The sequence below is a fragment of the Microtus ochrogaster genome, unplaced genomic scaffold (genome assembly GCF_000317375.1).
Source record: "Microtus ochrogaster isolate Prairie Vole_2 unplaced genomic scaffold, MicOch1.0 UNK38, whole genome shotgun sequence".
In the NCBI taxonomy this organism is placed as follows: domain Eukaryota; kingdom Metazoa; phylum Chordata; class Mammalia; order Rodentia; family Cricetidae; genus Microtus; species Microtus ochrogaster.
Window position 1 is genome coordinate 2275340 of NW_004949136.1, and position 9682 is coordinate 2285021.

Below are 9682 nucleotides of genomic sequence, written 5' to 3' on the forward strand. Positions count from 1 at the left end.
GAAGCCTCAAATCCAGTCCTCAGTGATACACTTCCTCCAACAAGGCCACACCTATCCTTCTAATCCTTTCATATGGCGCCACTCACTTGTGACTAAACATTCAAATACATGATCCTATGGGGGCCATTCCTATTCAAGCCACCACACCAGCCTTGGCTCACAGTGCGGAAGGATGGGGAAGCCAGAGAGGAGCCTGGTTTTCTATCTGGAGCTGTCAGAGACCAAATAGCCCTCACAGGTCACTGCTCCAGGCTGCCATTTTTTTTTTACCAAATTATGGTAGTTTGGCTGATGCAGGGGTTGCTGCAGGCATCACAGTTGGCAGCAAAATGATCCGTGAGGGGGTGAGAATGAAAAGTCAATTCATCCTGACTTAGTGGGAGTCTGGGTGCCGGGTTCTTCATTGCCAGCATATTTAAAGACAGTACAACTTGGGAATGTTTCCTGGTATAATACAATCCCTGGTGCACAGCATACATAATTAAATTGAAACTTAAAAATCCATGTCATTTCTTCCAAGATGGATTGTAGAGATAGGGCACCTATCTTAGCTTAAGGGCCTAAGAATCTGTCTTGGTCATACAGATAGTGTAGAGGTCATTTGGGATACTAGTCACCTCCAGTCATGGTTGTGGGAGCTTGGAGGGAGCCCTGGCTATAACAGATAATATAAGAGACATTTAGACTACTAGCCACCTATGGTCCTGATTGTGGGAGCTTGGGGGGAGCCCTGGCTATACAGATAATATAAGAGACATTTAGACTACTAGCCACCTATGGTCCTGATTGTGGGAGCTTGGGGGGAGCCCTGGCTATACAGATAATATAAGAGACATTTAGACTACTAGCCACCTCTGGTCCTGATTGTGGGAGCTTGGGGGGAGCCCTGGCTATACAGATAATATAAGAGACATTTAGACTACTAGCCATCTTTGGTCCTGGTCGTGGGAACTTGGGGGTAGCCCTGGCTATATAAATAATATGAGTCATTTAGACTACTAGCCACCTCTGGTCCTGGTTGTGGGAGCTTGTATGGCCTGGCTCTACAGATAACACAGATCACCAGACTGTTAATCACCTCCAGTTCCCAGCCTTCTTGATGGAAAAACAGGTTTTAACTGTAAAGGACTTTCTTTGGCCTGTCAGCTCCCAAATAATGACACAGAGACTTCTTATTAAGTATGAAAGCTTAGCTTTAGCTTAGGCTTGTTCCCAACTAGCACTTAGAACTTAAATTAACTCATTTATATTAATCTACATTCTGCCACATGGCTAGCTACCTCTCCTCCGTACAGTACATCTGACTTCCTCTATGTGTCTCTAGTGTGAACAGAGACTGCTTGTTCATTTTCTGGCCACCCAGACCCGAATAATCACACAAAACTATATTAATTACAGCACTCTTTGGCCTATTAGCTCAGGTTTCTTAAATAACTCTTACATCTTAAATTAACCCATTTCTGTTAATATGTGTATTACCACGCAGTTGCAGCCTACTGGTGAGTTTCCGGCATGTCCTTCTTCTTCAGCAGCTTTATGGCGTCTGTCTCCTCTGTCAACCACATGGCGTCTCCTTGAGTCTGCCTACTCTCTCTATATATACATCTCTGTTCAGATTTCCTGCCTGGATTTTCTCTGATAAGCCATTGGCTGAAACAGCTTTATTCATCAACCAATAAAAGCAACACATATACAGAAGGACATCCCACATCATGGTAGTGACTCTCCCACCTCTCAGATTCTTCCCCAAGTTCCTCTCTCTCCACAGTTCTGCCTATCTCCTGCCTCGCTATTGATCTTCCCGCTCTTTATTAAACCAATCAGAAGGTGCCTTAGGTAAGTGAGGTAAAACAGATACATCTCACAGTGTGATCAAATATCTTGCAGCATATATGTCCTTTCCCTTGAGAGGATAGCCCTGAGTGCTTAACATTCCTGGTTTTCCCGGTGATCTGTGGGTGCAAGGACCTTCATACTCCCAACACTGATCCCCTGTGCAGCTGCTGAATGTCAGAGTATAACTCAGCACCTCCACACACACACACGCACACACGCACACACACACACACACACACACAAAGATCTCACTTCACGGCCAGGAGTATTGGTGTACACCTTTAATCCCAACACACAGATGCAGGTGGATCTCTGTGAGTTAAACCCCAAACTAGTCTGCATAGTGAGTTCTAAGGACAGCCAGGATTACAAAGAGAGACACCTTGTCTCAAACAAACAAAAACAGGTAAAAAAAAAAAAAGATATCACATTAGTCTTCCGCAGGCCAGGGGACGCTGGAGAAGCCACACACACAGGAATGCTATTATGTAGCTTTTTATTCCCATTTGAAAATGTCCCTCTCTGTGGGGAGGGTTTCTTGAAGCTCTGAAAGTAAAGGAAATTTACAAGACTCAAAGGAAGTTCCTGAAACTGAAAGGATCCACGAGGCCCCTCCCCAAGATTAGAGAAATAGCAATGTCATCCAGGAAGTGGATTATCTCGACCTATTGATCTACCATGAAAGCTTCACAATTAGCTCTAGAGATGAAGCTTTTGAGACTCATCACCCAGGCTGATGGATTTTTCTGTGGTGTAGAGCTGCCTTTGAGTTAATAGAAAGTCAAGAAACTCAGTGGTTCACTAAGATGGACTTCAGTGAAATCCTATCTTCAGCTATTGTCAGCGATTAGACCTTTGCTGACATCTCCCCAGCAAATGTCACACAATCCATGAGGAATGAAAACTACGGCTGAGAATCCAGCACTGTGGCCTAAAGCTTCCCGAACCTCTAGCCATCCACCAATAAGACGCACACTCTTGTCCTGTGCCCTGTCTCACAGTGCGAGTGTTAGTGACAGTATTATTACCAAGATGCAGGCTGGCAAGGCCACAGACTGGGGGAACTACCATTGAGAAGCAGGCTTGTTAGATCCCCTCCCCTATGCCACACCGGGCCACCTGAGGAAGTCCCGAAGTTGGTCAGCAAGCACAAGGAATAAGGTACTTGTCTTAGGGTTTCTATTGCTGTGAAGAGACACAAAGACCATGGCAACTCTTATAAGGGGAAACATTTAGCTAGGGCTGGCTTACAGCTCCAGAGGTTTATCCATTATGGTGATGTCATGAAGCATGGGGGCATACAGGCAGACATGGTGCTGGGGCTTTGAGGTCTCATATATGCTCAAGCTACGCCCATTGTGTAACCGTCCACTTCTTGCTGCCTGCAGATGAAGATGCAGAACTCTCAGCTCCTTCTTCAGCATGTCTACCTGCATGCTTCCATGCTTCTCACCATGATGATAGTGGACTAAACCTCTGAAACTATAAGCTAGACCCAGTTAAATGTTTTCCTTCATTAGAATCATCGTGGTCATCGTAAACCCCTCAAGCCACATGAGTGACCAGGCCCCTCCCTCGAGGTCCTCTAACTGCCAGGTTCCACCCACAGAACACTCTAACTGCCCTAACTGATGGACCCTGCCCCCATCCTACAGAGCAAAAAGCCCAATCTCTGGATGTGAAATTCCACCAATCTCCATCCTGGGAAGTTCCACCCTGAAAAGTTCTAACCACTTCTCAAGAAATTCTAGCTAAGCCCTGTATCCTGCTGGGTCTGCTGCTGTTTCTCTCCTGAGCAGAGGCAGCCACCCTCCTCGTGTTTAACCTCCCACTAAGTCTCTTGTGTGCTGTGACGTTGGGGTATTCCTTGACTCCTAGCTGCCAGGACACCTTTCTGTAACACCTACGTTTGGTGCAGAGACTCAGACAGACTCCCCTAGTGCCTGGATTTCCCCTTGCGATCTGAGCTGCACTGGGACCCCATCCCTCCTCCCCATCACACCTGCAACAGACTCATCTCTTCTGGGTCACCACCCCATCCATCAGCAGTAATTGTTAAGTTTCCCTTTGGTCAGTGTAAGCATTTCCCTAAGTCTGAGGAAGTCACCGCTGAGAGTCTGGCACCCCTCAAGGAGTCAGAGATATCCTCAGCCATGGTCTTAAAGGCTAAACCTGGCCCTCTTCACCTGACATCATTCCCCACCCTTGGAGCTACAATCCTGCAGTTTCCTTAGACCAAACTGAGCTATTGCGCCCCTTCCTGCCCTCTTCTCCCACCTTCCCCTTGGAGCTGCCGGTAACCCCACAGCTCCTCTAGGCCCACATGACTTTTGTGAACCGGTTCCCTGACCCTTTCCTGTGGATGAGACCCCCCTCTTCCTAGAGTTTGGTTTTCGTTCTCGCCTTCTCACCTCTGCTAAAGCTCTGGTTCCAGACCCGAGCCTCTCCTCTGGCTTAGCCAGGCTAAGCCCTGACCACAGTTGAGTGTGGTGATGACCCACTGAATGGCTTGGTCCTGGATTGGTCCTCCCTGAGTCCTGGGGATGCCCACGACTACAGGCTGCAGTGACATCTGCAGTGACATTTTCCCTCATCCATGGGATTGTGTCTCCAATACCTTCTCATTCCCCCTTGAGATGCCTCTTAGAAAACCTCCAGCCTCTCCACCTGGCACCCGACCTGAAGGGCCCTAAATTTATTCACTTTTGCAATCAAACTCGGTATTGAACTCCTTAGATAATGAATACAAAGGGTCACCTAATGGCACCTTAGATGCTAACATTGGGACCTTTACAAATATTGTGTGATCGGGGAAATGGAAAGAGATTCCACATTCCCTATTTCTCAGCTCCAAGTCTGGTTTGTTTTTGCCTTTTAAGTTACAATAGATGGCTCTGTAAGTTTGTTGCAAAGTAGAAGCCAGGAGTGAGACCTGGCAGGGGCGGGGGAAAGCAAAGTAGTAGGTGAGTTGCAACAGGCCCACACACACCATGCGCACACCCTGCACACATTCCTCACTGGCTGGTGCTTCTCTCAGCTCCCTCCTGCAGCGTCCTCTGTCTATAGTCAAGACTCAAAGTCTCCTATCTCTGAACCTTCTTTGTTCTCAGCTTACTAAATTCAGCTTTACAAACATTCAGGAGTCTTTTAAGTATGAATGTCGTTATACTGTTTTGTTTTTTGTTGGTGGTGTTTGTTTTGTTTTTTCTGTCCCACTTGAACTAAAATCTGACTCTAGAGTTAGGGTAGGGCTGCTCCTCCTCTTGATCCAAGCGTGCTTGTTTAATGGTTTCTTCCAAAATTTCTGCCCCATATCAGGCAAGCCACCTGCTGTATGACAAAGAAAAGAGCAAAACAAAATAAAGGGACTGATTATTCCCAATGGGGAGTATTGCTACTCATCTCAGACCCTTGTGGTTTTGGTTTAACTCTGAAACTTTTGTTAAGGTATTGTCTGATGTTTTCAGTCTTGCCATGTGACCTCACTCCCATCTTAATGAAAGTGATCACATGACATAAGCCATCTAAGGAAAAACAACTCCTCCTGGCTGTGAGGCCCAAACCAGATGATTCTTCCATGATTTTCACACTAACAAACCTCAACCCACAGTCCCTTCTCTTCCTCTCCAGCCTCTCTGGTTCCTCTTTTCACTTTTCAGTGACAATTGCCCACCTAGTCAGAGCTGAAGCAATCCCTGACCAGGACCTTGAATGAAATTACTATGCCCCAGGGGGGCATCCTTGCTAGAGAGATCTGTTTGCAACTGGTCTCCTGAATGGCCACCCTTAAAGAGGTAAATTATGAAAAACAATCCAACAGTCATCCAGGACAAACATGATAACCCATCTCAATTTCCAATGTACCAATCTGGATTCCGAGATCCCAGAATGAAAACACTCCTATGACCTACCACTTCCCTCAGTCTCCCTGGTATTAGAGCCAAACTTAAACATCTAGAGAAAGGGCTCCTGACTCCACAGTCTTAACAGTGACTTTAAGGTGTACCCCAGGACACAGAAAAAGCCCGAAAACAAAATTGCCTGTTGATGGTGAAGGCCTTTCAACTGGCCGTAGCAACTGCCCAGGCTCCCTGGCCTCCCAAAGCCTGAGACTGTTTCCCTGTTTCAAATGCAGTCATGAGGGTTACTGCACCCAGATCTATCTGATTACTTATAAACCACCAAGGCCATGTCCAAAGTGCCATCAAGAAGGGCATTCAGGTGTTGACTGCTCCCATGTCCCTCGTGGTGTGGAGGCCTCAAGCCCTAATGGTTGACCTAGATCTGGCCATGGAGAACTGAGTGATTCCAGGCTCCCTAGGCCTGACCACTGCCCATCTCTCACTGGGAGCCTCGGGTAGACATCACAGTATCAAGGTGACCTGTCCCTCTCCTTCTAGATGCTGGGGCTGTGTATTTAGTTCTGACAGAGGTTTAGGGACCCACATCTTCTTGTTCCCCTCTTATCAGGGTAGGGTTACAATTAAACCCCACTAAATATATCACCCAGGCTCAATATCCACTCTCTCTCCTTAGCCTCAGGGGAGTGAAGCCTCTTATCTCTGACCTTTTAAGAATCTTCTAGAGCCTTTGGGCTGCCCTTCATGTGGGCATACTCCCTGAGATGCCCTTCAGAACCCCACCATGTGTGCAATTCTGCTTTCTAAGGCACATACACTCCAGCTACTCCCTCTCTGCTGCTCTAACCGCTGTCTCTCCCCTTCCACTGGGTGTCACTACCGAGCTCCCTGCTTTCTTTGCTTTTACCATGAAAGCCACACAGGGGTGCCAAGATAGCTTTCCCTTCACAGTTGTAGGTATAGCCTGACCTCTGACGGCCAGGATACCTTTCTCTCCAGAGCTGTAACAACCGCAGTCATGGCGTCTCCTCACAGCAACAGAAACCTTAAGACAGAAGTTGCTGTGATAGGTCTGTCTCTGCCTTTGTTTGAGGAATGTGGACTTTGGGTCAGGAGAGCAGTGGAGTATGTAGTGCAGACTAATGGGCCATGCTAAGTGGGGCATGGAAGACCGTCGTACCAAGGGCGATTGGAGCTGAGGGGTCTGGCTCAAGAGGTTTCAAAGGAGAAGAATTTTAGTATGTGGCACAGAGACTGTTCTTGTGTCGCTTTGGTGAAGAATGTGGCTGCTTTCTGCCATTTTCTTTCAAACCACCATACTACCCACAGGTGAGAACTTTCATATGGTTTTCCTGGGAAAGGTTGGGCAAAGCCAGTGAGCAGGCCTAGGCTTGGCTGGTACAGATGGCTTCCCAGACTCTGTAGCACAGGGACCAATCCTGGCTTACCAGCGGGGACCCTGGGGTCACAAGCTGAAGACAAGGCATGGGTTGGTGGTCCACATGCAAACTGCACACTCTGGCTCCTGGTGCATGTGTGTGTCTAGGATTTACTCTCCCTAGAAGCAGAGTCTCCTAGGTGAGTGAGGTTCCAGGCATAAAACCATCAGATCATCAGAATAAACACACATGCTTGGTACTGGCATTCTCTTGTGGGTGGCTGACTGCAAAAACAGAAGAGACCATGGGGTCCAAATGCTCTTTGTGACAACCAAAGTGAGTGTGGCTTGGGGGAAAACTGTGCTGGATATCCCTAGGAAACACCAGTATGGCTCCATGCTGTGTGACCCCCAGAGCCCACCAGAGCCTCAGGGAGTCTCTACACAAACATATCTGAACTCGGCCTCTGCACAGTGGAGTGAGCTACTGGGAAGAGGGGTAGGAAGCACTCAGAGATGGCAGGAAAGAAAACGGTCATCTACAGGCCCTGCTGCCGTGCACAGCGCCCCCGTGTCTACACTCTGTGCGCTGGTACCCAGTTACCAAGCTTCGGGCAAGGAGCTGGAGGTTAAAATACACAAACACACACACACACACACACAGAGACAGCGACACGGGCCATCCTTGAATTCCCCAAGAATGCCCCTTTATTGTGTTCAGGGGCAGATTATATAGAGATAGCCACGCCCCAGCCAAACCCACCAGAAACCACTCTCCTGATATCAGGAACTCCTGAAGGTCTCGTGCTCAGAGCAGCTGTAGGCACTCAGATCAGGGGATTACAAGAAATTCAGGATCTGGGGTCTCATTGCTCCCAACACCTGCCCAAACTTGTTCCAAGGTCTTCAGTCTGCCCCTCTGTCAGTGTTCAAGCGGTGCACAGACCTCTGTGTGTGTACACTGGGGCCTCCATTTCCTGCTTATTCAGTTGTTTATGTCATTCATCCGAGGTTCGTTACTAGGTGCTCTCCCAAACCACTTTACTCTGCTAAGCCATTGGCTGAAACAGCTTTATTCATCAACACATACACAGAAGGACCTCCCACATCAACTAGGACTTTAGTAACAGAACATGGTCCTGGGTTACAGAAGACCAAGTGATTTCCATAATTTGTGTCTGAAAGAGTGACTTGGAAAAATGGTCAGGACCAAAGGGACTTTATTCAAACAAGGTTCACTCGGTTGATCACAAGCAAGCCACGGTACTGACACCACCAAGTCCACCCATTGGATTCTTACTGCATGTTTAATGATTTTACCTCTATATTTTCTTATTTTTGTTTTTTGAGACAGGGTCTCTCTATGGACCCTTGGCTGTCCTAGAATTCACTACATAGACCAAGCTGTCCTTGAACTCATAGAGATCCTCCTGCCTCTGCCTCCGGGTTGCTGTTTTCAAAGGCTGAGCCACCATGCTCAGCTCCCTGCCTCTACATTTTTCTGGGAAAGTATTAGGAAAAACAGGTGAGTCAGGGTGTATTACATTAAGCTAGATCCAGACAGGGTAAATGCACAAGACTGGATTGGCTGCCGTTGATACTGGGGGGTTTGAGTAATCGCATCCCAGGATGTGGAGGGGGGGCCGTAGGAACAGATGAAAAAATGTAGAGGCCCATCAATTATACACTAAGAATGGCAAAGCAGCTCCTATACCCTGAGTCATGATGACACCTCGATTGCCGTCTGGTGCTGGAGCAGCCCAGGGCAGCAGCCATGCTCTGCAGTGTATGGAAGTTTCCATCCAGGGTCTCCAAGGATCTCATCAAGCAGAACTCACACGGTTGAAAGCTGTCTCCTCCTCAGCAAACCCAACCTCAATGACGGGAAGCTTGACAGTGTTGTCTTTTTCCTGCCTCTGCCAGAGAAACCCAGGGTGAAGTCCCGCCTCTCAGGCACCAAGCCAGGGGCTGCATAGTTCTGGGGCACAGACAAAGCTCAGCATAGACCAAGGGGTTGGGTTCTTCATGCTGTTGGGACCTCCTCCCCCAACCCAAACACCTCTAGCAATGATACCTGCAAGGGCTCCACTTCCCTGGCTGCCGGTCCTGTAACACAAAGACATCAGGTCATGAGAGATGGTGAAACAAGACTGGCCAGGGGAGATGGTTACACAGCAATGCAGAACCCACATTCTGGGCTCCTAGATGTGTAATTCCCCCAATTCCAGTAGGGTAGAGAGCCCCAAAATCTGTGACTCCTGGATCTAACAATCATAGGTGGGAACTGGCCACAGCCTGTGACCTCCCGCCTAAGACCCAATGATCTCTGAGAGCACAGGCTCCCCATGCTATGCTGACTGCTGCCTATCAAGGGTGCAGCTCTGCAGGCTTTGGGTGCTCCTCTTCCCAGGAACAGAATAGCTCCTTCCCCAGGGTACAGGTCATCTACTTGGTCCAGGGCAGACATTCCTCCTGAGCCCCTCCAGGTGAGAAGGTCCCTGTCGGGCAGTCAGCACAGACAGTGTCCTGGAAGTAATTACCTGAGGGTCAGAGAGAGACAAGCAGAAAACTCTGGGCTCAGGTTGGCAGGAAGCTGGGTTTCCCTGGG